Below are 8,676 nucleotides of genomic sequence, written 5' to 3'. Positions count from 1 at the left end.
ACTAGAGAATGGTACTGTTGAGAAGGAGCTTTTTCTACAGAACCTACCATTTACTACAATAAGTCAAATAACTTTAGATTTGATTTCAGAAGTGTATATATGGGAACATAAATTTTAAGGTGAGAGGATAAAATGTGTTAATGCTCTGAACACTGGAATGGCATTTCTGATGGGAATAAACTCATATTTACCTGGTGTCCTGCAGTTAGATGCATGGTAGCCAGCCTCTCTCCTTTGGGCTCCATTTTGAGGGAAGGAAAAATCCTGGGAAGACAGGGATGTCAAAAGAACATGCACTCCTGAAGACAAACTACTGACCAGCAAGTCCCTCAGAACAAGAGATGTGGCCCCTACCTTCTCTCCAAAGAAAGCTATCAAAGGAAGCAAAAGGACAGATATAACTCCCAATTCCTATGTTTCAGAGAAAGGAATTCTTATCTCTGTTATTAGAGTGGGTTGCAGGTAACAGTTATCTGGGTGCTATCGGGGGCAGGAACAGAGAGGGAAGCATGAGGACATAGGATGCCTGGGCAGGGAACACTAGGAGGTGACAATCAGATACAAAAAAGGAAGATGAAAATATTAAGGAGAAACTTAACCTCAGTAAGGTGTTCATGTAGTATAAAGTGTTATATCCTTTTTGGAGAGTAATTTGACCCCTCATACCACAGAATCATGCAGCATTTTGTTGATAGTACTCTTAACAAGTAGTTATAAGAGAATCATTTTTTACAAAACAGAATCTTTTAAAAACAAAAACAAATCGCAGGTTAAAAGATGATCCCTGCAGAAAGCATTAAAATATCAAAAATTCCAAACAATCTAAATATGTCATAAAAAGAAATAAAATTTACAAAGTATTAAAACGGCATCTTGAGGGAACAGCCCACATCTATCAAAATAATTATGAAAACTACACAGCCAACATATAAAATACTTGTGATAGAATGAAAATGTCTTAAACAATTATTGTGACTATTCTACAATTAAAATTGAGTAAAAAGTATGCATTTATCTAGGCAGGGAGTGGAAAGAAACATGGAAAATATACTTGATGTGTTATAAGATTCTGGCTGATTTTTGCCCTTTTCACTCTTGTTGGAAAGTTTGTGCAGTAATAGAAAATAAAATTACCTAGGATTGACTCTGTGCCTAAAGAAGGGTAAGGAAAACTTATGTTTCCTACTTTTACTTTGCAGACTGCCTTCTTCTAAGCTTATTCCATTAGTACATTTTTTCTATAAGCCATACTTATTTCTTCCTCATTTGGGTTAAATCCTCCAGAGACACAATCTTCATTATTTTCAGAGTTTTGAGACAAAATTTAAACTCCTTGTTCAGGAGGATCTGAAACTGTTTCAGCACAAGTAATTTCACCATTTCTTTGATCTTGCCAGTGCCAATGCTCTAAAGACCTCTGGGTCAATTTGTCTGTTGATTGATCCTGCACAACTAGCTTTTCCTCCACACAAGGGTTCAGAAGATGTCTGAAAGGAGCTGGAAGCTAAAGCTTCTCTTCAGACTGCAAATCCTCTTCCAAGATGCAATTTCTTTGGAGGCTCACCTCCATCTCAGGCATTTGAGCTGTACTTTCAACCTCTGAAGTTCCAAGCTGAGGCCTCTATCCAGAAAATCTGTGGGCAGAAACACAACTGCAAACATTTACTGAACAGTACTCTGTAGAGGACACCAGGATTCCAAACTTTTAAAAGATGTTAAACTATTAGGGGGAAGGTTGACAGGAACCTTTATTATATATAAATCAGATGGACAAGCAGAACAGTGGGACATCAAGCCATCATATGCCTCCTGCAAAAAGAAGGACAAAGCCACAGGTATCAGTATTCTTGTCAGGAACTTGAATCTAAATCTAAATCTAGTCTTTAGATATAACCATCAACTTGTAGAGATTACAGAAGACAGAATTGTTTTAAAAAGAACTGTTAATTGATACCACTAATATGTAATTATCCAAATCCAAAATGTAGGAAATTCTACATGATGAATGACCCTGTTTCTTCAACAACAACAACAAAAATGGCATGGGGAAAAAAAGAAAGGAGATTGTGAGAAAATGGCAGAGTAAAGAAATCCAAAAGTCTATCCCTCCACAAAAGCAACAATTGCAATTCTGGAAAAAAACTGTCAGAATCAACTGTTTTAAAATTCTAGAGATTAACCAAAACTTGCAGCAGCCATTGGAATGTTTAAAAATCAAGGAAAATCATCTGAATCTTAGTAAGAACAGTGAGCTTTATGGCATTTTAACTGGTCCCATTCTACACTCCCTAGTTTGGCTGTAGCCTTGAAGATAATAGCCCTCATTTTCAGCACGGGTACTAGTACCAGAGGGAATGGAACAGACCTCATCCACAAAGAATTGTGGTTTTTTTGTTTTTACCTGTCAGGTGGGTTCATGGAGGAATGACTCAAAGAAAATATAAGAAGACTGAACACTTACTAATTCATTGTATGAGACCAATATTACCGTAATACTAAAGACAGAAAAAGACATCACAAAAAAAATCAAAACTACCTAACAATATCCCTTATGAATCCAGATGTCAAAATCTTCAACAAAATACTAGTAACTTGAATTCAGTAGCATATTTAAAATATTATATACCACAGACAAGTGAAATTTATCCCAGGAATGCAGGATGATTCAACATAAAAAATCAGTGTAATATACCTTATTAACAGAATGAAGGGGGAAAACCACTAGTTCATCTTAATAGATGTAGAAAAAGCATTTGACAAAAATCCAACACCCTTTCATGAATAAATATATATATTATATATATGTATTATATATATATCTCACACAACAAACTAGAAAGAAGGGAACTTCCTCAGCCTAATTAAGGGCATCTATGAAAAAAAACCACAACTAACATCATGCTTAATAGTAAAAGACTGAAAGCTTTCCCCCTAAGATCAGGAACAAGACAAGGATGTCCATTCTTGCCACTTCTATTCAACACTGTACTGGAAGCTCTAGCTAAGGCAATTCAGAAAGAAAGGAAAAAAACAAAAACAAAAAAAGCATCCAGATTGGAAAGGAGCAAGTAAAACTATCTCTATTCACAGATGACACAATCTTATATCTAAAACCCTAAAGAATCCACACACACACAACACACACACACACATAAAAACTATTCCAACAAACGAGTTCAACAAAATTGCAGGATAAGATAAAATTGAAAGATCAATTTGCAAAACTCTGTTGTATTTCTACATACTAACAAGGAATAATCCAAAAATAATATTGAGAAAACAATTCTATTTATAATAGTATGAAAAAGAAAAATTACTTAGGAATAAATTTAACCAGAGAAGTGCACAAATTTTACAATGAAAGTTATAAAACACTATTGAAAGAAATTAAAGAAGATCAAAGTAGGGCTTCCCTGGTGGCGCAGTGGTTAAGAATCCCCTGCCAATGCAGGAGACACTGGTTCGAGCCCTAGTCAGGGAAGATCACACATGCTGTGGAGCAACAAAGCCCGTGTGCTGCAACTACTGAGACTGCACTCTAGAGCCCGCGAGCCACAACTACTGAGCCTGCGTGCCACAACTACTGAAGCCTGTGTGCACTGAAGCTTGTGTGCCTAGAGCCTGTGTTCTGCAACAAGAGAAGTCACTGCAAGGAGAAGACCGCGCACCTCAATGAAGAGTAGCCCCTGCTTGCCGCAACTAGAGAAAAGCCCCTGCACAGCAACGAAGACCCAATGCGACCAAAAATAAAGAAAAGAAAAAAAAAGATCAAAGTAAATGGGAAAATATCTGGTGCTTATGCACTGGAACACTTAATATTGTTTTAAAGGCAATATTCCCTGAATGATCTACAGACTCAGTGATTCAAAATCTTAGCTGCCTTCTTTGCAGATATGGACAAGCTGATCCCAAAATTCATATGGAATTGCAAGGGACACCAAATAGGGAAAGCAATCTTGAAAAGAACAAAATAAGACTGACATTTCCTGATTTCAAAACTTACTACACAGCTACATTAATCAAAATAGTGTGGTATGAGCAAAAGTCAGTGGAACAGAAGTTAGAGTCAATAAACCTATGTGACTATGGTCAATTGATTTTCGACAAGGGCTTCAAGACCATTCAATGGGGAGTCACTTTGCGGAATCACTTTTTCAACAAATTCACATCCAAAAGAATGAATTTGGACCCCTATGCCCACATATTCAAAAGTTAACTCAAAATTGATCAAAGACCTAAATGTAAGAACTAAAACTCTTAAAAGGAAATGTAACTATAAACCTTTGGGACACTGGATCAGGCAATTATCTTAAATATGGCACCAAAAGCACAAGTAACAAAAGAAAAAAAATAGATAAGTTGGACTTCATCAAATTTAAAAATTTGTGGATCAAAGGCCACTATGAAAAGCATGAAAACTACCCATATAATGGGTGAAAATATCTGCAAATAATATATCTGACAAGGGTCTAGTATATAGAATACACAAAGAACTCTTATAACCCAGCAACAAAAACACAATCCAATTTTTAAAACAGGTAATGGATCTGAATAGTCATATTGCCAAGGAAGACATGCAGATAGCCAATAAGCATATAAAATAATGCTCAATACCATTAGTCATTAGGCAAATGTGAATAAAACCCACAAGATACCATTTCACACCCACTAGGACAACTATATTCAAAACAATTTGATTTTCAACAAATATTGATAAGGATGTTGAGAAATGGAACCCTTACACATTGCTGGTGGAAATGTAAAATGGTGCAGCTGCTGTGGAAAAGTTTGACATTTCCTTGAAAATTTAAATATAGAGGTACCATATGATCCAGCAGTTCTACTCCTAGGCATAAACCCAAGAAAACTGAAAAACAGAAAAGCAAACAAATAAACAAACAAAAACACATTCACACAAAGTTTTATACATGAATTTCCATAGCAGCATTATTCATAATAGGAAAAAGTGGGAAAAATTCAAATGCCCATCAACAGATTAATGGATAAACAAAATGTGGTATATACACACAATGGAATATTATTCAGCCTTAAAAACAAATGAAGTGCTAATAAATGTTACATGTGTGAACCTTGAAAGTGAAAGAAGCCAAACACAAACAGCCACATATTGTATGACTCTATTTATGTGAAATGCTCAGAATAGGCAAATTCATAGACAAAAGAGAACAGTGTTTGTCAGGGGCTGGGGAAAGGGTGGAATGAGTGACTGCTCAGTGTGTACAAAGCTTCTTTTGGGGTGATGAAAATGTCCTGGAATTAGATAGCTATGATGGTTGCACAACATTGTGAATATACTAAAAACTAATGAATTATACACTTAAATGGTTAAATTTTATGTTATGTGAATTTTACCCCAATAAAACAAGAGAGGCATAACCCATACAAAAACTTGCATGCAAATGTTTATAAATGCTTTATGCATAATCTTCAAAAATTCAAAGCAATCACGATGCCCTTCAACAGGTAAATGAATAAACAAATGGTGTACGCCCAACTACTGTGGATCCAATACTATCCAACAATAAAAAGGAATGAGAGATTAATTCACACAATATCGATGAATCTTAAATCCTTTTTGCTAAGTGAAAGAAGCAAACTGAAAAGGCTACATACTACATGATTCCATTCATGACGTTCTATTAGAAAGGCAAAACTAGAGGGATGGAAAACAGATCAGTGGTTGCCAGTAGTTTGGGGAGAGGAAGGTATTTGACTAGGGGAAGCACAGAAGATTTTTTAGGGTGATGGAACTAACCTGTATCATATTGTAGTTTGGATATACAAAACTATGCAGTTTTTTAAACCAACAACTTTACAACGTAAAGAATGAACTTTAATAAATTAGAATGTTTAAAAACCCAACCAGGAGATTGGGGGATCTTAGGATAGATTGTAAGATGTGAAAAAAGATTCTAATTGTGTTACAAATGTATGATATGACCTAACTAAGGAGGATGGAGAATAAAGGGAATGATTTAAGTATCTTTGGAAATGACTGGAAACTGTAAGACTCAGACAAAAGGAATTAACTTCACACAGCACTCTAGTTGGTATATTTGTTTCTCTTGGGAATATGAGAAACAAATTCTGCAACAGCTGTACATGTACACTGGAGTTGAACAGATAAGTAAATGGATGGTTGACTGAGTGCCAGGTTTCTCACTATTGGGCAGGGAAGTTACAAATAAGCTAGAGGGAAGGTTAAAATGATACACGTGGTATTGGATTAGAGTCAGAGACATCAGCATGTATTCACCTCTAGCTTAATATAGATATGGATGGATACAGAAATAATTATAGATATGTATGGATATATTGGTTAGTATACATATATAGTATAGTCTAACACTGGCAGCTGAGAGAGCCCAGAAGCAGTGACACCTCAGTGACAATGAACACACCCTATGTTGCTGACTCCAGGACTGGGACAGAGAAAATACAAGATGAACCTGGAGCATCTTGTATTGACAGAAAGTAAGAAAATGCTTAAAAAAATAATGGGGAAATGGGTAGGGGGAACGTCAAAGGGACATAGGACCCAACCTAAGAGCACCCAATGGCCAAAGCTGAAATAATTTGAGCAATAAAATAGTGTGCTATTGTATTATAACACAAAGTATAAAATAAATATCAATGGATCCATATTGATATAAATAATTGAATAAATAAATAGGGGATTAAAAAACTAATCTCCCTTACAGAGCATTCCAAATAATTTATATAGCTACTCTCCCCTGCAGGATGGGGAGGTAAATTTCCTCTCCTCCCACTCCTTCTATGGGCTATGCTTATTGACTTGCTTCAAAGAATAGAATATGGAAGGAGAGGTAACTTTACAGTGGGGAAACCTGGTAAATAATACCTCAGTCAGGTGATCAAGTACAATATCATCAGTGATAAGTCATGTTAATAGCATGATCCTTGATATGAGATGTATCCTTGATGTGATGAGATTGGGACTTCTCTTCTGTGGTCTTTCGTACCCAAACCTATAACCCCAGTCTAATCATGAGAAAAAAAATTAGAAAAATCCCAATTGAGGGGCATTCCACAAAATACCTGACCAGGTCAAGGTCATCAAAAACAAGGAAAGCCTGAGGAAAATGCATAGATCAAAGGAGACTAGGGAAACATGACATGTAAATGTAACATGGTATCCTGGAAAGAGTCTTGGAACAGAAAAAGAACATGAGGGGAAAACAGTGAAATCCTAATAAAGTGTAGTGTTTAGTTAATAATAATGTACCAGTGTTGGTTTCTTAATTGCGATAAACATACCATAGTGGTATAAGATGTTAACAATAGGGGAAACTAGGTCAGGGGTATTCAGGAACTCTCTATACTATCTTTACAACTTTTCTGTAGATTTAAATTTAAATAGATCTAAAAATATTTAGAATTAAAAGTTTATCTTTTAAAAAGAGAAAGATTTAAACACAATGTGTGCACCTCATTTGGGACTAATTCAAACAAACAAACTAAAAAAAAGTGGAGGGGCCTCCAGGAAGGTCTCTGAAAATACAGCAAAAAGACACAGAAGCTAACTTAAAGGTCTTCCTATTAGCAAAATTTTGGATAATTCGAGAATCAAAAGAATGATGACAGTAATGCATATAACATGTTGAATTTTTAAAAGAATGCTTGAGGACATAAAAATATTGATAAGAGGGGAGAAATGTACCTTAACATTATGCAGATACCGCCTTAACCTAAGTGATCAAACTTAACCAACAGTGGGACAAAGTGACATAAAGTACCTTCTGATGTGATGCAATGGGAGATACATATGTGATACTCATGCCAACAATGTTTAATCATAATCTAATCATAAGAAAATAACTAGCCAAATCTTAATTGTGAACATTCTACAAAGCAACTGACCTTCACTCTTTAAAAATGTCCACGTTAAAAAACACAAAAAGGTGGATGTAGTATTCAATACCACAATTTATTTATCCATTGTACTTTTTTTGGATATTTGAGTTATTTTCAGTTTTTGCTACTATAAATTATTCAGCTATGAACATTCATGTACATGATTTAGGACACTTGTATATGTATCACTGTTGAGAATTTACCTGGGAAGGGAATTATGGGCTCATAATATATATATCTTCAATTTAGTTAATACCAAACTTATTTCCAAAGTCATCATACCAACTTAAATTAAGGGGTTAATTGTGCAAAGTTCTGTACTTTTGTGTGGTTGGATCTTTCCATAATTTTTTAAAAATATAAGGTTAATAAGGAGGATAATTTCCTTCTCCTAAGACATACTACCAAAGGGGGCAAAAAGAGAAAGAAGGGAGGGGGGAGGAAGAAGGAAAATAACCCTAAAAATTATATATGATTATCTCTAACATTCTTCTAAGTTTTTTTTCCCTTTCCTGGTTTAGTGGCTGGGTGACCGACACAGAAGAGTTGAAAAAGAAATAAAGTATGATACACTCTTACCGGCACAAGCCAACAGTATCTATCTTCAATCCCTAAGGATAGAGTTACTTTTCTTTCCTTGAATCTCAGTTTCAGAGTCCCTCACTTCTACCACAATCCTTGAAATGGCTGTGTTTTACTCATTCTGAGAATACCAGCATCTTTCCCTTTATTCTCATCTATAACCCTCAAGCATTTCAGTTTAATCATCTACTAGTGAAG

Source organism: Lagenorhynchus albirostris, chromosome 10, assembly GCF_949774975.1.
Source record: "Lagenorhynchus albirostris chromosome 10, mLagAlb1.1, whole genome shotgun sequence".
In the NCBI taxonomy this organism is placed as follows: Eukaryota; Metazoa; Chordata; class Mammalia; order Artiodactyla; family Delphinidae; genus Lagenorhynchus; species Lagenorhynchus albirostris.
The sequence above is the reverse complement of the archived record's forward strand: the minus strand, read 5'-3'. Positions refer to the sequence as shown.